Source organism: Diabrotica virgifera, chromosome 7 (assembly GCF_917563875.1).
Source record: "Diabrotica virgifera virgifera chromosome 7, PGI_DIABVI_V3a".
NCBI lineage: Eukaryota > Metazoa > Arthropoda > Insecta > Coleoptera > Chrysomelidae > Diabrotica > Diabrotica virgifera.
The window spans coordinates 147,181,573-147,204,194 of NC_065449.1; the positions used below are offsets into that span (position 1 = coordinate 147,181,573).

At 33.4% G+C, this 22,622-nt stretch overlaps 1 protein-coding gene across 1 annotated transcript in view; it reads right to left on the reverse strand.

Moving 5' to 3' along the window:
* LOC126888281 (kielin/chordin-like protein) overlaps positions 1 to 22,622 on the reverse strand; it is a 496,360-nt gene that overhangs the window by 157,575 nt on the left and 316,163 nt on the right. The window lies entirely within an intron of this gene.

Below are 22,622 nucleotides of genomic sequence, written 5' to 3' on the forward strand. Positions count from 1 at the left end.
AGAGTTCGATCTTCAACTGAGACAACAAAAAGGCCAACAATAGTTTTGATCCTCGATTTGCAAATCCTCCTGTCAGCTCAGATGATATTTTACTTATTAGATATTCTAAGGCCAAACTGAACAGTGATAAGGGGTCTCCTTGGCCAAATCCTGATAGTCTTTTATATTTGTTGCCACATTTTAAAACAAAATTAACAGTAATTCAGGGACATTTATTGAGAGCCACAAATAATCCTTCAAAGAGCCACATGTGGCTCGCAAGCCACAGTTTGGCCACCCCTGTTATATTGTATCTGTTTTATAAAGTTATATTGTGTTAAATATATTATAAAATAGTTGAATATATTATAACATAGTTAAATTTACAATTTAACTTTATAAAATACGCCCACCGATAAAAGCCATTTCCTAATTATTGCATTGACAGTACATATCAATAATAATAACATATCGACGTACGTTTCACTCAATGTCTTGATTGAACTTATTTGCAAATGAATCATGACATTTGTGTAAAGATATCCTGGAACAACTTATAATATGCTAAAAATGTATAAACATTTTCAATTTCTTTGCAACACGAAAATGCAGCAGCTGCATAATACTCTGGTTAAATCGGAGAGTGCAGGAAGAGTCTATACCGGTTTCAGAGGTCTTCTCGCCCTCATCAGTAGTCCCATATCCTCTTCTCTCCGATTTCACCAGGTACCCTGCTTTGAGCAATTCCGAACTGCAAAGAAAGAAATGTCACGGATGCACTAGAGCCATCTACCGAAAAACAAAGTAAGTTATCAATCGAAGCAGCACAGAAAACGACAATAAATATCGTTCCCATACCACCAGATTGACAACAGGTGGAATACTTTCTTTGGTTACACCTCCTGAGATTTTCAAAATTTATAAATCAAACAGGATGCCGAGAAAATTAAGAAGAGAGAATTTTAAATAATTCACAACGTATCTGCTCAGCGTGGTAAAAGTTCCAACAAGAAAGATTCCTTAATACTCATACAAAAGAGTAAATGAATTAAAAATGTATAAACATTTTCAATTTCTTTGCAACATGAAAATGCAGCAGCTTCATAATACTCTGGTTAAATCGGAGAGTGCAGGAAGAATCTATACCGGTTTCGGAGGTTTTTTACCCCTCATTAGTAGTCTCATATCCTCTTCTCTCCGATTTCACCAGGTACCCTGCTTTGAGCAATTCCGAACTGCAAAGAAAGAAATGTCACGGATGAACTAGAGCCATCTACCGAAAAACAAAGTAAGTTATCAATCGAAGTAGCACAGAAAACGACAATAAATATCGTTCCCATACCACCAGATTGACAACAGGTGGAATACTTTCGTTGGTTACACCTCCTGAGATTTGCAAAATTTATAAATCAAACAGGATGCCGAGGAAAATTAGATGAGATAATTTTAGTTAATCTTTATAATACGCTACTTTTTTAGAGTATAATATAGAATATATTTTTTAAATAAATAGCAAATCTACTAGAAAACACGTTCAGTAAACGTAAATTTATTGCGTAATTGATACATTTCTTTCGTTTTTCCACCCTTCCATTTTTGTATCATACAACCATGCAAAAAATGTATTGTGTCTAAATAAATCTATCATTCAGAGGGTTATGGTCTGGTGGAGGAGATAGGATAAGGTTTTGACGTGTGTAATATTTTTTTGTTGATTTATTGATATCGATCCGGATATTTGGCGATTCGGATGAGTGGAGCTTGAATGAACGATTTCTACTATACGTGTATGTGACGGGAAATTTATGACCGTGTAGTAAATTCAGAAAAAAATATATCGCATTTTATTTTTTATGCAAAAAAATGGAAATTTATTAATTTAAATGTACGGTTTCGATGTAAAAAACCAGCAAAAAATATAATTTATTTAACAAGTGTATGAGAGAAAATTAAATATTTGTTATATCATAAGAAAGGATAAAATTACAAACGTCATACTTATTTATTTCATTGCTTAACGACCAGTTGTCCATTTCCTCACGGTAATTGCTCTAGATTTTTGAACCGCTTGGAATGACATGAAATTTGGCATACACGTAGCTAAAATGTAATGGAAAAGAAGAGATAGTGTACCGATGCGTGATTTTGTTCTGGGGTGACCACCTCCAGGACAGTGAGTATTTTTTATCGAGTGTGAAAAACATAAGTTCAAAATAAGTCTTAAAGTGGATAAACTGATTAGTTTTAAGCAACTTTTGTTCTATAGAGTTTTTTAACTAAGTCAATACCTTTCACTTTCAAGTTATTTGCGAGCGAATATGTTTATTTTTCAACAAAAAAAAAAACACGTTTTCAGACGGTTTTTCAAAATAACACAATTTAACTACAAAAATTATTTTATTAACGTTTCGACGCCCACATCGGATGTCGTTGTCAAAATACAAAATAGTAATAAATTAAACAAAAATGTTGTCTGTTAGTAGAAAATTCTTTTAATAATTTATTTTAATCTGACATATTTATATCGGCAATTCAGGCATATAATATACATTTTAAAGTAGAAGACTTTAAAATGATATTGCCAATATTTATAAGTTACGTTCCTGGGTCATATTAAATGAGTCAGGTTAAATTAAATTATTAGAAGAATTTTTTACTAAGCAACAACATTTTTGTTTAATTTATTATTATTTTGTATTTTGACAACGGCATCCGATGTGGACGTCAAAACGTTATAAAATCATTTTTTTAGTTAAATTGTGGCTTATTTCCCATTTAGAATAGTTGATTACAAAAATACCACAAGTAAATAGCTTCAGAACAACAGTAAGTATTTTATCGAAAAAAATATTCTTAGCAAAAATATAGTTTATAAAAAAGTGGAAAAAATTATGTACGTATGAAGTATCTAGACCCAGTAGAAGCAGAGTTGTAGCAGAGTAATGAAAAGTCGGTTTTTATTCGTCAAATTCCTAATCGAATATTTCAACCCGAGATAACCAAAAAATGAAGCACTTTTCCGGAAAAACTCATCAAAACTTTTTGTAAAGTGTTTAAAAAAGCTTTATTTTTATTTTCTAAAAAGTTTCTACCATCAAAAGTATGCAAATTACGCTCAAAATAAAGTTGGTCCCTTTTTTTTGGTAAAAAAAATCGTGAAAATCACCCCTTAATGTGCATCCCAAATGAAATTAATAGATGTCTCCGCTTCATAAGATACATTGCTTATGTGTTGTTCATATGAAACTTAAAGATCATACTATGATCTGTAAGTTTCATCGGTTCAAAGTGTTAATTTTTGAAAAAATTTGGTTTTACAGTAACAATTTTTTTCTCTTAAGTTTGAAAAAAATTCCTCTTTTTTAAAATAACTTAAAAATTAGTATGTAGTACCAAAAATCTCAAAGAGTAAAAAAATGCAGGATTTGCTGTTCTGAATATTATCCATTTTTTGTTTATGTGTAAGACAAAAGTTGATTAAGATATGGCTAGTCAAAATTTGCATCCACTCGCGATTAGTGACTCGTTCAAGCCCTTTTAAAAATAAGCACTTTGAACCAATGAAACTTATAGATCATATAAACAATACAAAACTTGCAGTTACTTTACTTATGTAAATATACTACTTGTAGTAATGGTTAATTTCATTTGGGCTGCTAATTAAGGGGAGATTTTCACGATTTTTTTACCAAAAACAAAAGAGACTAACTTTATTTTGAGCGTAACTTGTTTACTTTTGATGCTATAAACTTTTTTAAAAAACAAAAGTAAAGCTATTTTTAACACTTTGAAAAAGTTGTGATGAGTTTTCATTCTGAAATGAAAGTGCTTCATTATTTAGTTATTTAACGTTGAAATATCCGACTTAGAATTTGATGAATAAGAACCTAGAGTGTATAGATTCTAAAGGTGCCGGTGGGGGATAGCGTATATGCACAGTATTATATTCGGTGTATAAGAGAAAGTATTCGGAATAATGAAATAAAAACTGATATAAAATTTGTTGTTTGCTGTAATCTTGCTGAGAACATATCTCGTTAAAATTGGCCCCAAACTTATTTTTCAGAGCAGGTACAATTTCAATTTGTAAGTAGCATTTTATAATAATTATCTCTTGTTAAATTTCCTTTTTAATAAAAACGGCCTAATTAACTGAGTACCTTCTACACTCTACACCCGACTATACATTTAGTTTTTGTAATCTTTGAGTATGGTGTTCACGTATCCAATGTGAATTTATTTCACTCCAATACCTTCTCTTTTGGCTTTGGCGATTTACATTCCCATACAGTGTAAATATTGCTTCGTCGGAAAAACATATCTTGTTAACGAAGTTCTCGTCAGTAAGAAATTCTCTTCATCATTACCTCAGTAAACTGTAATTTACGCACGTAGTCATCTTCATTTAATTCTTCTTGCAACAACTGAATTTTGTAGGGTCTGCATCAATTGCCTACATCCTACATCATATATTTGGGCTACTCTGCGTGAGTATGTATGTGTATATTTAATGTAATTTTGCATTAAATCTAAAACCGTTTTTGTTTTGCCTATTCGAATGAAATCTTTGGCTCCTCTAGGTTCCTCAAAGAGCTTTACAATTTTTTGCACCGTAGCCTTATGGATAGGGGAGAATGGTGTGGGAAAGTATCGTTGTACATGTTGGCTACTTCACTATAAGATCGTTTTGTATCGCCTTATCTCCTCATCATTAAAAAACAGTAACTTGCTCCGTTTCGTTAAAAACCATATTTATTGTAGAGCTTTTAAAAACACATAAAACAATTGCCAGCTTTAGTTATTAATATAATTTATTTTACAAAATTATTCAATATACGTCAAGCTATTATTACTTATATGAATGAATGTCAAAATCACAGCATTCTGTGTTTACGGAATTATATCAAAATTATTTGAAACTGAGCAGTTTTGTTTATTTACAATCTTCGTGGCTAGATAAAATATTAAGTATTTGAACTCGTTATAAATAGGCAACTCCAGTTGCTACTTAACGTGAGGATCTACCCTCTGGACAAGCAGCCCACGTGGTGTGAGAAGTCCCGTGTAGGGATGGGAAAAACCTACCGGTTTAAACCTAAAACCGTTTTTTTTTCTTCGCAATAACCGGTTTTACCGGTTGTTTTTTGTCCCGGTTATAACCGGTTTTTTCTTTTTAAAGTAAAAACCGGTTATTAGGTTTTTACGGTGATTAGGATTAGGTTAGGTATTATTTTGGATCCTGTACGGATTTAGGATTTTGGTCCTGTACGGATAATGTATTTTCGTTAAAGCAAATCATCGAAAAAAAATTAAAACGGAATAGGCCAATACACCTAGTTTTTATAGATTTACAAAAAGCGTATGACAATATACCGATACCGAAACTAACAACATTAACTTTACTCTCATAAAAGCTGTCCAAAATTTATACAGTGACATGAAATCTGCAGTAAAATTAGGAAACAAAATAACAGATTTGTTTACAGTCAACAAAGGTCTACGACAAGGATGTTGCATATCACCGAGTCTGTTTAAGATTTATATCGCCAAAGCCCTTGCAATATGGAAAAGAAAACGCAGTGGAATGGGCATCCAAATCGACGACAACACCTGCCTGTACACCCTTGAGTTTGCAGACGATCAGATAATATGTGCAAACGATAAAGAAGATTTGGAATATATGACTCGCAAATTGAAGGAAGAATACGAAAAATGGGGATTGCAGATGAATGTAGAAAAAACACAATATTTATGCCTAGGTGAGGATTCAACTGATATTATATTGGACAATAATCAGAAAATAACTAGCTGTGATAAATATACGTATTTGGGCATTAATTTCAACAAGGAAGGTACTGACGATGCAGAAATTAAGAGCAGAATAAATAAAGCAAGAACGATAATTAAATCATTGAACGGAGTTTTATGGAGTACCGAGATAGGGAAACAAAGAAAAATGCGAATATACAACACCATAATTAAGAGCACATTGGTATACGGATCCGAAACATGGAGAATAAAGGAACACCTAAAACGAAAATTAGAAGCTACTGAGATGGACGCCCTAAGAAGAGCAAGTAGAACATCGAGATTGGACCGGGTTAGAAATGAGGAAGTAAAGCGAAGAATGAATTTACAAGAAACGGTTGTAGAATGCATTGAGAAGAAACAATTAACGTGGTACGGACATGTTCAGAGAATGGGGGAGAAAAGACTGCCAAAGAAAATTTTGAAATGGATACCCACAGAAAACAGAAAAAGAGGAAGGCCAAGAACGACATGGATACAAGGAGTAAGACGATCAATGAGTGTACGAGGATTAGAAGATGAAAACTGCAATGATAGAAGATATTGGAAACAAGGCATCGGACAACGTCGGAGGACGTTTTGAACCCGAATTTATATATATTATTTTGGATCCCAAGCATAATTATTATTCTCAAGTAATTATTCCAAACAAAACCATAATTCAAATTTTATTTTATTTTATAAAATACAGAAGCAAACTGAAAGTGCAATCTTACATCAGCCAGAAACAATTATTAAGTTTTAATATAATATTTCCTTGAAAAGGTATTTGTAATCATAATATTTACATAAGAAGTGATCTGGTTGAATTAGAAGCAAACATCAAACATCATCTATTTTTCACACTTAACTCTTGACATAGAAAGTGGGTGAATGACTTTTTCTGATTACCAAAAATAATGCTCTGACTATGAATATCGAATTACTGATTACGATTACGAATCTACAAGAATTTCCCTACGTTTCCAAAACGATACACTCATACAGGAAGTATTAAATGAGTTAAAATGTACCTATTCTACAAATATACTAACGAGTTAAAAGTAATAGGTACATATGTTCTTTCGATAGTACTAATTTTGATAATATTGATATCGAGTCGAATGGAGTATCGCAAACTAAAGTGTATTGTAAATGTAACTTTGTAACCTATTGGATTAAAAAAACCGAAAACCGGTTTTCCCAAAAAACCGGTTTTTTTGGCCGGTTATAACCGCCAGGTTAAACCGTAAGCAAAAAAAAACCGGTATAACCGAAAACCGGTGTTTTGTCAAAAACCGCCATCCCTAGTCCCGTGTTGCCTGATGGTGTTGCCTGATGTTAAATCTAGGATTATTTTAAACATAACATTCAATTTAATATAATAATGTAAACTTTCTATACTTGTACAACATTTAAATGGTTTTTTCACTCATATATTTTGGTGGCTCAAGCATGTTAAAAACCTGTTCGCAGTACAAATGATGATGACTTTTTAGTTCGAAAGCGTTTTGTGATGTTTTAAAAAGATTAGGCTTTTTGTTTAAAAAACCCTCTAAGGGATTTTAAAATAAAATATACCTTGTATAAAGGCTTTTACTATTTTCTTTAACTAATTTATATATTATAAATAAAAAATGTTAACGTATTGAAGCTCGAATACTGATTTCTCCTAATCAACAACATTAAAGAATAAAAAATATAAAATACGAGTATGGATATTAAGTGACATAATAGGTGTTACCTACTACAAAATATATTAATTTCATGAATTAAGTATTTGAATTATTCATATGTTTACAATACTACTTTCAACGAACTAAAACTAAATTTGTAGAAAACGATTCGGGCCTTGATTTTTACATTCTTTTTCCATTAAGTCTTCTTCGTTCGTTTCTTGTTTCGGTCGCTACTTATACACAAAACTAAATATGACCATTTCATGTGAATTACATTTTCTGATCCTAGAATTGTCACCGTTTTAGAATTCCAATACTTGTTAACTAATTTTATGCTTATTATTCTTAGTTCCTAATAATATACAAGGTGCCCGGACGGAAACGAAATGAGGCATTATCAAAAACTACTACAACATTTTGGAAAGACCCAGCGACAGGTCAATTTTTGATGAAAGGGGGACACCTTTTTCCGGTGTTTTCGATTATTTCACTTTCACCCCTAAGTCAGGGTAAGAATCATCTCAACATTTTTTAATGGCAATGGTCCAATACTTTATTAGACCTGGATCCCGCGTACAAAAAAAAATTATTAATAGCAAGCTGAAAATTTGTTAATAGCTTAACGGTGTCTGGTCGGACAAACTTTGATGTATAGAAACACAGGAACAGGGGAGATCTTAAGAGTGTAGCAGCAAATATTTTACAGCCATCCCTAATTTTTCTGCCTTTACACGGCAAATTACGTGTAGTAAAATTCTCACTGGTATGGATATGTAAACATTACTTGACAATGTCATCATTAACTTTAAAGAGATGGCTTTTGAATGTTCTTGGATAACTGTTACTTGTATAATAAATTGCTTAAATTATTAATTCAGTTAATTAATATTATAATTTTTTCACCAACTATGTATTCAGTGATTGTAATAATTTATATACTGTACAACAAAAACTAATACTCAATCGAGAAAAGAGGAAAAGTGATAAAGTGATTTTTGAAGTTATACTTCTTTAGGCGCGATTGAGATTGAGGGTGAATTTATATTGATCTGCGCGCATGCGCACACCGACAGTATGGTATTAGTCGTTATACGGGCTCTGATTGGGTGTTGAAATGATCTGTCAATAATAAATAATTGTTCAATATGAAGGTAAACAAATGTATAATATATTAGTTTTATTGTTGTGAGGACAGAAACAAAAAAGTTTATAATTGTAGTGACATTTAAATAGTTTTTAAAAGCAACAGGTACGTAATAATTGTAAATGTATCATAGGTACCTACCTATTTGAACCTACCAAAATACATAGTATGTAATACTTTTACTTACATAATTTGATTACCATCAAAATTTCTATCAATGTTCACCTAATATATTTTCTTACTCTATGTTTTGTTGTATTTTTTCAATTCTAAATCATTTCAATTCAAAATCAAAATAATTTAATTTAATTCAAAAATGTCAAAAGCTTAATCCGTTTAGTTAGTCGATCTTCGCACATAATGACACATTGCCTCCGTGGCGAAGCGTTTAAGGCGAATGAACCCCAATATACCAACCGCGCTGATAGCTGGTTCGAATCCCAATAAAAACTTTTATTTTTTTATTTTTTTTTTATACATTTTACGATTGTAAGTATATTTATTATTTAATTTACTTTTCAGAAAATACGTATTTAGTTAAAAAAAAATTTCGACAATTAATGTTCAGAAATCATTTGTGGCATTTTTAATGTGTTTGTGTGTGTTTTATTCTTTTATTATTTTAATTTTTGGCACTGTTTTAATAAAAATGTTTGAGAAGTAGTAAGTATAAATTAGTTTAATATTTAAATAAAATATAAATAAAAAGTATATTAATAGAAGTATAACTTCTTACGTGCGTACAAAGTACACACATTCTTTTTTAATAATATATTGTTACTATGAAACGTTTACAATTTTGAACATCTTTAACAACAAAATACTTGGATCACAGAATATATCTTGGTGTATTCTCTGCTTGGATCTTCCATAAATAATAAACAATAAATAACTTTTTATAGTTCACGTCTTAAATCAATTATTTATCAAATACACTATCAATATTATTTAATAAACAACTCAAAATATTCCCGATGTCATGTCAAATATTTAAAATTGTCACTGTCTTGTATTATATTCGACTCAGTGCGTTGTATGACAAAGATAGCGAATGTTCGATTTGGAAAATATCACCACGGACATGGTGTCATTTTGTTCGAATCCAGAAAAAAACTAATAACTATTTTTAAAAAATTTAAACGCAGAATGAAAGACTTAATTATTATCGAGGGCTGAAAGTCCCTTAGAATAAATAAAAAGTTTCTTTTGAATGAGATATTTAAAATTAGAAAGCACACTACATTTTCTCTTAGTTTTTCACCCCTGTAACTTATTAAAATAAACATTATAGAAGTTTTGCTGTATTTATTGACTATGAGAAGGCCTTTGATGAGTACAACATCACAAATTAATTAAAATATTAAAGGATAAAGGAGTTGATAGTCAAGATGTACGATGGAATGGGGTGTGAAAGTTAATGGAATTCTGATGAATATAATCAGATATGCAGACGATACAGTTATTTTAAGTGATGATATGAATGGATTACATCACCTTTTAAATGCCATTGACACAGTGGGAAGAGACTTTGGCCTAAATATAAACTGTTCAAAAACAAAATACATGGTATTTAGCCGTTTGGCCCATCAAGATTACCGGTTATATGTTGATGGTCATATAATTAAAAAAATACCCAGTTTTAAATATCTTGGTTGCCATATTACTGAACAACTAGATCCAGATAAAGAGATAAAATGTAGAATCGAGATAGCCGGCACGACATTTTTAAAAATGAGGTTATTCTTCTGTAATGATACCTTGCAACTTCAACTTCGAAAGCGCATGATTAAATGCTACATTTTGGTCAGTCCTCTTGTATGGTGTCGAAGCATGGACATTAAAAATATCCACCATTAACCGTTTGGAGGCCTTTGAAATGTGGCTGCACAGACGTATACTGAAAATACCATGGACGGCTATGCTGACAAATGTGGCAGTCCTTAAGAGAGGAAATGCTACCCGCGAGCTGCTTGATAACATCAAATATCTTCTTCTTTAAGTGCCATCTCCGTGGCGGAGGTCGGCAATCATCATAGCTATTCGTATTTTAGAGATGGCTGCTCTGAAAAGTTCATTTGATGTACATCCGTACCACTCTCTCAGGTTGCGCAGCCACGATATTCTGCGTCGCCCTATGCTTCTCTTTCCTTGAATCTTTCCCTGCATAATCAATTGGAGCAAGCTGTATCTCTCTCCACGTGAAATATGTCCGAGATATTCCAATTTTCTTGTTTTGATGGTATTTAGGATTTCCATTTCTTTATTCATCCTTCTCAGAACCTCTTTGTTTGTAACGTGTTCTGTCCACGATATTTTCAGAATTCTTCTGTACACCCACAGCTCGAATGATTCTAGTTTTTTCATTGATGTAGCATTCAAGGTCCAAGCTTCCATTCCATAAAACAGAGTCGAGAAAACGTAGCACCTAGCCAACCTAACTCTTAGCTCCAACTTCAAATCTCTTGTGCAGAGCACTTTCCTCATTTTGTTAAAATTTGCTCTAGCCTTTTCTATCCTGATTTTGATTTCTTGTAAGTAAACTCCTGTGGAGTTGATCATTGTTCCAAGGTATGCATATTGATCGACTCGTTCGATATTGGATCCGTTGATGACGAGATTTTCGTTATTTCTTTGAGTTTTCAAAATTCTCATAAACTTTGTCTTCTTGACATTCATTGTTAGCCCATATTCTTCTCCAAACTCTGCTATTCTGGTCACCAGCCTCTGAAGATCCCCAATATTTTCAGCTAAGATGACAGTGTCATCCGCATATCTAATGTTGTTAATGGGAACTCCACTTACCTTTATTCCAGCGGTTTCACCATCCAGAGCTTTTTTCAAGATCTCTTCCGAGCAGGCATTAAAGAGAACCGGCGACAACACGCATCCCTGTCTCACTCCACGTCTGATTTCAATTTCCTCTGACAGCTGATCGTTAACACGTACTTTTGCTCGTTGCTTATAGTATAAATTCGATATAATCCTGAGGTCATTGTAGTCCAGCTTCCTTGATTCCAGAACATGCATTAATTGTTCATGTCGTACTTTGTCAAATGCTTTATTATAGTCGCATATATATCTTGATTGACGTCCAGGCACCTTTGTATAAGTATGTTAAGTGAAAAAAGAGCTTCACGAGTTCCCAGGCCTTTGCGAAACCCAAATTGCGTATCATTAATGTCTATGTCTAGTTTATGATATATTCGGTTATGGATGACTTTCAGTAGCAACTTTAGCACATGGGACATCAAACTAATGGTGCGGTAGTCGCCGCATTCTCGTGCGTTTTTCTTTTTAGGGAGGCAAATAAAGATCGACGTCAACCATTCTTTGGGTAATGTGCCTGAGCTATAAATTTTGTTCAAGAGTACCACTAAAAGATCAATATGCTGCTCATCTATAATTTTTAAAAGGTAGATAGGAAGCATGTCAGGTCCTGGGCTTTTTCTGTTCTTCATTGCTTTTAAACACATGTATTATTTCTTCCGTTGTAATATATGGACCTATTTCTCCTGAAGTAAGTTCTATGTGTTCCAGGTACCCTCTTTCATCAACGAACAGTTCAGCGATGTATTCTGCCCAACGTTGTACTTTCTCATCGGTCTCTGTTATAGCGACCCCGTGTCTATCCAGAAGTGCACCAGTTAGATTTTGCTTTCTTAGTCCAGCCATTTCTTTGACTTTCTTATGTAGGTTAAATAGATCGTATCTTTTTTGGAGATCCTGGATCTCTTTGCATTTCTCTTCAAAGTGTTTTTCTTTTGCCTGCTTTATCATCTTCCTTATCTCGTGGTTAATCTCCCTGTATTTATTGTCATTTTTGTTCTTATATTGTCTCCGTTGTTCCATCATATTCAGTATCTCGTCATTCATCCATTCCTCTTTTCTCCTTGTGGAAGTCTTTAGTATATCTTTACAAGGTTCTAGTATGCAATGTTTTAGTTGCTCCCAGTGCTCGTCAATGTCATTGGTGTCTATGTTCAGATCTCTACAGTTCTTATGCAGTTCGTGTTGAAGACATTCTTTTACGTTGGGTTCTTTAAGCTTGCTTATGTCTATTGTAGCTATTCTCTGATTTCTTTTAATATTTTTAAGTGCGAGTGTAATTTTGGCGATAAGTGGGTTGTGGTCTGAGGCCACGTCTGCTCCGGGATATGCTTTTATGGCTTTAACAGCATTACGGTATCTTTCGTTTATCATAATGTAGTCTATCTGGTTCCTAACTACTTTCTCCGATGAATCTGCGGGCGATCGCCATGTATACAGTCGTCTGTTGGGTAGTTTGAAAACTGTGTTTGTGATAATGAAGTTCTGCTCTTGGCAAAATTGTAGTAGACGATCACCTCTCTCATTGCGATTACCCAGACCATATTTTCCTACACATTTTCCGCTTTGCCCCTTTCCAATTTTTGCATTGAAATCACCTAGGACTATCGTGATTTCTCTGCTTTTTGTTTTTTTTCAGTGCTTCTTCGATATGCTGGTAAAATAATTCTAGTTCTTCTTCATTGGCATTCGTCGTAGGAGCATATACTTGTATCAGATTCAACGTGGCGTGAGATGTCTCTAATTGTAGTAACATTACTCTTTCTGAGATGGGGACAAACCCTTTCACTGCTCTATTAGATATTTTATTAACAATTATTGCCACTCCGTGTCTATGTAGGTTGTCATCGCTACCTGAATAATATATTGTAAGAAAAGATAGAAAGTATATATCAAATCTAGAAATATATCATATAATATTTAATCTTTCTATATATCAAATATAGAAAGATATATATTTTGGACACGTAGTAAGGGAAGACCGGTATAATATTCTTCAACTTATTATGATGGGTAAAATCGAAGGACGCAGAGGAATTGGTAGAGAGCAGGCCTCTTGGTTGAAGAATATCCGGGAGTGGACAGGAATAAAGAAAGCAGAACACTTATTTAAAATAGCTCGAGACAGAAACAGTTTCGCCATGTTAATCGCCAACGTCAAGGGGACTTGATAGGGCACGTTAAGAAGAAGAAGAAGTTTTCAGGGATTTTCGACCCTCGGTAAGAACGTAATCTTTCATTCTGCGTTTAATTTTTTCAAATATACTTATTAGTTTTCTCAGGATTCGAAAAAATGAATCCCATTTAAATAGCATTAAAGTCGAAACTTTGTACCGATCCCCTTTTAATTGTGGAACGTGATTTTAATTGTGGAATTGATTAGTTTATGATTGTGAGAACTAGAAGGTTGTTTTTTAAGCTTATTCAAAAGCAAACTTTATATAATATATGAAGAAATGTTTGTCCGATAAATATGTTGGGAATTTTAATAAGTCCGACACGTAGAACATGTCAAATGACAGGAATTATGTTGGTGATAAATAGCAGACTGATTTTTGCATGAAAGTTTAATAAAAGGGTAACAAACCAATGGGAAGTTCTGTCCGACAAAATACATGGAACGTTTCCGTAGTCTGACGTTCGAAACCTGTAACTTGTTCCAAAATTAAAACTTCCCCTATTCCAGTGATGCCGTACATCAAAGTTTGTCCGACTTGACACCGTTAAGCTATTAACAGATTTTCAACTTGCTATTAATAATTCTTTTTTTGGTACACGGGATCCAAGCCTTTTTTTATTGATTAAAAAAATACATTTTAAAGTTAATATTTGTAGCCGGTTACTTATTTCTTAGTCAACTAAATGGTGAAACTGATGATCTATCTCGAAAAGTTTGTTAGAAACGTTCTCCCACATTTGATACACGAAAGATACACGAAACTATGCCAGCGCCCGTATTGGCGAAATATGACTTTGGCGAACAATGATTGAATAAAAATTTTTTTCAATAGATATTTCGCTTTCCTTATTATTGCCATTTTGATTTTTATTATTTATTTATATATTTTCATACTGACTTTCTTTCCTTCCCCGATCTGGTGGTATATTCTTATCGTCATCTATTTCCATTTTGTGTTAGACACACACAACAAAAGTAATAGCTCAAGAGAACCAGCTAATGTTAAAATCTGGTAATAATAATTCAAACTACCTAATTGCTTTCGATGTACACTTAATTAATGTTAACACAGACAACTAAACTATAACGAAAAAGTGAAGAAAAACACTTAAAATTGATGTTTTCTTCAGAGAACTTCAAAATATCCGCTTTTTAATTTGACGTTTATTTGACACTTGAACTTATTGTTTGTATAATACATTTTATCAAAAATAGTAACTAAAAATATTACATTAACGTCAAATATGTCATATGTGTATCATATGTGTAACGTCAAATTGTATTCGCCAAAAATTTCAGGCCACTACGCTAGGTGTCGCGTCAGTCATGCACGGAGCGAATAGATTTTACTTTTTTGGTGTACTCTCAAAAAAAACATGGTGAGGCAAATCTGGTGACCGAGTCGATGCTGACTCTTTTCCCAATCCAATGCCGTGGAAAATTTTGAAACAGTTCGAAAAACACCCGAAAGCTGAAAACCAGAAAAGCTGCAGATAAAGACGCAATATCAAACGCATTAATGAAATATTGTGGAGCAGTAATGACAGAATAAGTACCAACATTAATTAACAATATTATAAAACACAATAAAATACTGAAAGAATGAGCGAATCAATTCTATTATTCACAAAAGGAGAAAAAAACATCCAGAAAACTACAAAGATATCTTCTTCTTATGGTGCCTATCCGTTACGGATGTTGGACACTAACATGGCTATTCTGACTTTGTTGACTGCTGCCCTGAAAAGTCCGGTAGTGGTTAAGTTAAACCATTTTCGCAGGTTATGCAGCCAGGATATTCTTCTTCGTCCTGGACCTCTTTTCCCATGCCCTTTACCTTGAAGTATGGTCCGAAGTAGGTCATATCGTTGTTCATTGCGCATTACATGGCCCAGGTATTCCAGTTTGCGACGTTTTATGGTTACGACTAGTTCGCGCTCTTTACCCATTCTATGTAGAACTTCTTCGTTGGTAACTCTGTCTATCCAGGAAATCCTCAAAATGCGTCTATAGCACCACATCTCAAATGCTTCGAGTCTCTTCAGTGATGCTTCAGTTAAGGTCCATGACTCCACGCCATATAAAAGAACGGAGAATACGTAGCACTTAAGTAAACGAATTTTTATTTCCAATTTTATATCGTGGCTGTTAAAGATTTTTTTCATTTTGACGAAGGCTGATCTTGCCTTCTCGATCCTTATCTTAATTTCCGTCGATTGGTCCCACTGTTCATTTAAGTTTGCACCCAAATAACAAAGGTTGGTGATTTGTGTTATAGGTTGTTGGTTAACTAGTAATGGACCAGGTGGTATCCTATTTTTGCTTATAACCATGTATTTGGTTTTTTTGATGTTAAAATCAAGCCCAAACCTGCTACTTACTTCTGCCACCCTGAAGACAAGTGTCTGCAGACCTTCAAGACTGTCTCCAAAAATGACAGTATCATAAGCGTATCTTATGTTGTTCAATCGTTCTCCGTTTATAGTATTCCCTCGTCTATGTCCGTTAGCGCTAGGTTCATAATGTGCTCTGAATATGTATTGAACAATAATGGGGACAATATACATCCCTGTCGCACACCTCTTTTTATCTTTATGTCGTCTGTTAACTGATCTCCTACTCTAACAGCTGCAGTTTGTTCGTAATAGATATTGTTTATTATACGGCGATCTCTGCTGTCTAGACCAATTGAATTTAATATTTTCATCAGTTCGTCATGTTTTACTCTATCGAACGCTTTCTGGTAATCAACAAAACACACATATATATCACAATTCACGTCTCTACATCTTTGAAAGAGAACTTGTATTGCAAAAAGTGCCTCTCGAGTACCCAATGCATCCCGGAAGCCGAATTGTGTGTGTTTGTCATGTGTTCTTCACACTTTTTATATATTCTTTTATGTATAATTTTTAAAAAAGTTTTCAGGAGATGGCTCATAAGGCTTATTATTCGATAATCTTCACATTTGGCATTGGGTTTTTTAGGGATTGTTATAAAAGTTGATCATAGCCACTGTTGGGGTATTTTCCACTTTGGTATATTTTGTTGAAGATCAAGGTTAAGTCTTTTTACTTCGTCTTTATCTATAATTTTCAAAAATTCTGAGTAGAACTCGTCTGGTCCTGCGGCTTTTCCCTCCTTAATGTTGTTTATAGCAGCTTCTACTTCCGCTTCGAGAATAGGTGGTCCGGTATCGTCATTTTTATTTTGTGTGATGGTGACATTCCTATCGTCTTCAAATGTTGTTGTCACATAGTTCATCCATGTTGTTTTTGTTTCTTCAATATCAACTATTGGATTTCCTTGAGCGTCTGTTAAGTGTTCCGGCCTTTTTGATTTATAGATGCCTGCTGATTCTTTGATCTTTTTGTGGAGGTTGAAGGAATCGTGTTTACGTTCCAACATCTCGATTTCTTCACACTGTTCTTCCAGATTTCTGTTTTGAGCTTCTCTGACAGCTTTTTTTATCTCTTTGTCTAGAAACTGATATGCAACGTAGTCTTTCCGCTTGGATTCTCTTCTTGTGTCCATCATCTGTAATATACCGTCGGTCATCCATGGTTTTTTCTTTTCTGTCTTTTTCGGTCGCAGGTATTGGTCTAATATTTCCTTCCCAATGTTTTCTAAGTGGTTTATTTTTGTGTCAACATCATTAACTACTTCTGACTTGGATATGTTGTTCTTCAGATATTCCCGTACTTCTTGCTTTATGTCATCATCTCTTAGTTGTTTGAGATCGTATCTTATAGGATTAGGTTTGTGGATTTTTTTAAATTTCGGACGAAACTTACCGACAAGTGGGTTATGGTCTGACTTAATATCTGCACCAGGGTAGGCTTTCACTGATGTTATAGAGTTTTTGAATCTTTTATTTATTAAAATATAGTCAATCTGGTTTCTTATGAGATTTTCTGGCGTGTCACCGGGTGAGCGCCATGTGTATAACCTTCTGTATGGTAATTTGAAGAGTGTATTGGTGATTACCAACTCTTCTTCCGTAGCAAATGTGAGTAGGCGTTCTCCTCTCTCATTTCGCTCACCCAAACCCCATGAACCTACTACTTCACCATAACTACCCTTACCGATTTTGGCATTAAAGTCACCCATAACTAGCGTTACTTCATTGGTTTTTAACTTACTTAGGACTTTCCTTAAATCGTAATAAAAAGCCTCTATTACTTCGTCTGATTTGTCTGCTGTGGGTGCGTATATTTGGATTATGTTGGTTTTTGCTGGGAATAAATCTAAATGAATGAGCATGATTCTCTCGGATATTGGAACAAAATTCGTAACGTATTTTTTTATTTGTTTATTTAAAATTACTCCGACGCCATGCTTATGACGACCTTCTGTATTTCCAGAGTAATATACTTGGTGCTCGTTTATTTGACATTTTCCGGCATCACGCCATCGCATTTCACTGATGCCCATTATATCGATATTCAGTCTTTCCATTTCATGGATGGCATTATAAATTTTGCCTGCTTCGTACATGATCTTGACGTTCCAAAGATATAAACTTGGTTAACACTATTCTAAAACTTACAACTACAATTTTACAAGTACTAATAATTCAGAGGATAAGGTTAGCAGATGAAAACCGGGTTTTTGCTTTGGAAGATCGTGTACAGATGCAATATCTGTCATAAAGCAAATTACTGAGAAATCACTTGAGTATAAATAGACCAGCATTTCTGTGTCTGAGTGACTTAAAGAAAGCATTCGACAGAGTAAGACGCAAACATGTACTCCATCTATTGTATAATAGAGAAAGTCCCCTAAATATCATAAAACTATTGAAAACATCTACGACAAAACAAAATGGAAGTCAGAATAGATATTGACAACTTACAAAATCTATAGACATAGGTAGCGGAATAAGGCAGGCTCATTGAGTGCTATGCTCCTCAATTAAATCATGGATGATTTTCTCAAAAGTGTCAACAAAGGAAGAGTAAAATAAAAAAAGAATAATGGGAAACAAAGAAGTAAAAATATTCTGTTATGCAGATGAGATAATATTGATACCCAAGATAAAGACTAGTCTACAACCTGCAAATAATAGTCCACAGATTTAATATAAGAGCAAAATAATTTAATATGAGATCTCTTCTAAGAAAACTAAAACAATAATAATCAGCAAAGGACCAATCAGATGTAAAATAGAATTTATGGCATCTGTATTGAACAAGTAACGTAAATAAAATACTTTGGAATTACACTGTCCAGCTACGGAGACCTGGACAAAGAAGTGAGAGATGAGAGTTCAAGTAAAAAAAAGTTAATAAAATGATCAAAACAGACTGGCAGGATGCCTTATAACACTATATGGCGTAACCGACATATTAACACTGAGATGAAGTCAAGAATTTATAAAGCCACTGTAAGATCAATAATGACATATGCACCGGAAACAAGACCCAACACAGCCACAACACAAAGTCTACTGGAAACGGCAGAGCTGAGAGTACTGAGCAGAATTACAGGAAATACGCGGAGAGATCGAAAGACATCAGAAGAAAATGTAACGATAAAGGAACGAAATAATCATATGGACACTAAATAGAAAAAAATAATGGAATAACCACATAAGCAGAATGGCGGTATCCCTTGTGGCCAAAATAGCAATAGCTAAATAACCAATCGACAGAAGAAGTATCGGACGACCGCGCAAAAGATGAAGTAACAACCTTCCATAGAGGTAACAATCCGCCAATGAACAAACAGAATTGCTTATAAATAAAAGGAAGAAGAAAAAGAACAAATTGGTGATACTTGACAGAAAAAATGTTAATTATCGTCAAATTTACTTAGAAAAAAACCAAAGACAGTTTTTCAAGAAATTATTAAAATCACATTTAAATAGTCAACAGCAATGCCCGTAGCACATATAATAATATAGTCCAGTTAGGTTAGATGAATAACAGGCCTAACCTTGCATTATGATCTGCCCCAAATTTTATTTTTCTAATCTTTAGGGGGGGGTCAATAGTAGTGTAAATTTAAAATCTCGACTGAATTCTGCCGTTGCGTTAGCCGCCATCTTGATTTTAAACGAGAACCGTTTTTGTTCAATATCTCCAACATTTTCAGCGTTTTGACAAAAAGTATAAGAACCAAAATTGTTCAAAATATGATTTTCTATACTTTCTATTATTACAATTTTTATGGCGGAAAATAGTAACAGTTAGAGCATAATTATTGAATTATCTCGTTTATTATTAGTTTTACGACAAAAATGTCCCTATACAAAAATAGAGGGAATGAAATTCTACACAATTTTGATCTCTTTGATTTTTTGCTAAAATTAATTTTTAGGGTAGTACGTATGCGGTAATGGCGTGAGCGTTAGACTTAATTGATTTTATAGCAATTGTTTTTGTTCAATATCTACGCCATTTTTAACTAAAATTGTTCCAAATATGATTTCCTATAATTTCTTGTTAACAATTTTCTTCATGCGGTTGATATTTTCCGAATTAAGTGGAAAAATAGTAAAAACTGGCGGGGGGAGCATAATTATTGAATTGAATCTTGTTTCCCAGCTGCCTCAAATTATATAATTATATCCGTTAGGGGAGATCAATAGTAGTGCAAATTTAAAATCTCGACTGAATTCCGCGGTTGCATTAGCCGCCATATTGATTTTAAAGGAGAACCATTGTTGCTTTATCTCCGCCATTTTCAACTTTTCGACAAAAACGGTAGGAATTAAAATTGTTGGAAATGAAATTTCCTACAATGTCTTTTGCACAATTCTTTTATGTGATCAAAATTCTCCGAGTTAAGGGGGAAAATATTGGAAGCTGAGGGGAAGCATAATAATTATTGAATTTATTATTAACTTTACGACAAAATTGTACATAACTAAAAATAAAGAAAATTATATTTTATACAATTTTTGAAACTTTCAATGAAACACCAACCAAACTAAGTACATAAAAGACATAAATAATAACATAAATATGCATTAAGTTCACTTAATTTTATTAACTAGCGGGTTTTATTGGTTGAATTTGTCTGTCGATATTTTAAGTTTCATGTCAGCTAATATATTTTTAATATTTCAACAATTTTACCGCATACGTACTACCTTAAATATTGATTTTATCAAAAAAATTATAGACATCAAAATTGTACAAAATTTAATTCTCTTTATTTTTGTATGGGTACATATTTGCTGTAAAACTAATATTAAACGAGATAATTCAATAATTTAATAATTATGCTCTAACTGTCACTATTTTCCCCCCATAACTCGGGAAAATTTCGACCACACGAAAAAAATTATAATAAACTAAATTATAGAAAATCGCATTTTCAATAATTTCAGTTTCCACAGTTTTTGTCTAAAAGTTAAAAATGGCGGAGATATTGAGCAAAACCGGTTCTCGTTTAAAATCAAGATGGCGGCTAACGCAGCGGTGGAATTCAGTCGAGATTTTAAATTTTTTACTACTATTGACTCCCACCAAAGATTAGAAAAATAAAATTAGGGCGCTTTATTAGTGAAATGAAATTCTTTTAGTTCATCCCCTAGTTGAATGTATATTTTTGTATATAACTAAAATAACTAGGATACTGTAGACTAGTTTCTTAAGATGAAATATATATGTTTTTCATTTATTTCTACGACTATAAAGTAGTCTATACTAAATTTACATTCAAGATGCAGTAGAAATAAACAAACCAAGATACGTTAAATGCTGCTAGGAGCACTACCGAATCATAATTTACAATGTACATAGGTATATTTTAAATCCCAAATCATGATTTCCAAAGTTTATACATTGTTAATTATGATTCGGGAGTGCTCCTCCCGAATGTCTCGGTGTGTTTATTTCTACTGCAACTTGATTGTAAATTTAGTATAGACTAATGCCACAGTTGATGCAGTATTGTGTTTATTTTGACCATTGTTATTATACTTAGACATTTCAATCTGTGAATACGTTTTACTAGTGTTGCATTATAATTAGAACACGTATTTCATGACATTGAAGTTCTTTGCTTTTTTTTTTCAGTAATTATTAGAATATGATTTATTTTATTTATGTTATAAACACTCCTAAAATGATGTCATTTTAAAGTACTCGACTGAAGATAGAGGACTATATAAAGGGATGTACGAAGGCATGACATGGTGTTCTTTCTTTGAATGATTTATTTTGCAGTCACATTTTCACATTGCTCAAATGTATAATTGTTCCATCAGACGAGTTGTCCCAGAGTTTGATTAATAGACCAAGTAAGTAACGATTTCTCCAAGACACTCATTGATAGAGGTATCTAATAACGGCTTTTGATAAATTTGGTGACAACAATATGCAATAAACAAAATATGCAAAATACTAAACGTCACTGTTTACTTATAAACAATATACAGTCGGAAAAATGAAAGGTTACCCATGAACGATCACATCAATCACTTATTTTGTATTTGCTGTCATTTTCTATAACAAACGTTTGTTGTTTATAGAATAAGACTGCAAATACAAAAAAGACTGCAAATACAAAATAAGTGACTGATATGATGATCGTTCATGGGCATGGGTAATCTTTCATTTTTCCGACGTATAGGGCTTTTCATCGATTGTCATTTGTTTCGTGCTTCTGTCTTATAGATAGGGTAAGGAACAGAGCCAGACTTCTCAACCCTCTCTCAGGACGTGTTGGCAAGACACACAAGAAGACTCTCTTACACACTTACAAGACCTATATTCGACCTGTCATTGAGTACAAATCATGCCTCTACTCTCTATGCGCTAGAGCACAGAAAGAGAGGTTGTTGCGAGTAGAACGGAGAATCTTGCGTAGATGCAACTACAAGCACTGGAGATATCCCTCAAACGAAATCCATAACCTCTCAAACATACCCACAATTATCGAGAGAATAAACTCTCTGAACAGGAACTTCACAAACAAAATAATCAACGATCCCCCCTCCGACACACAAAAATCTCTCAAATGTTCCTGTTCATCTTCTGGCCACGTATTCTACCATGCAAAGCCCAAGCGAAAAAAG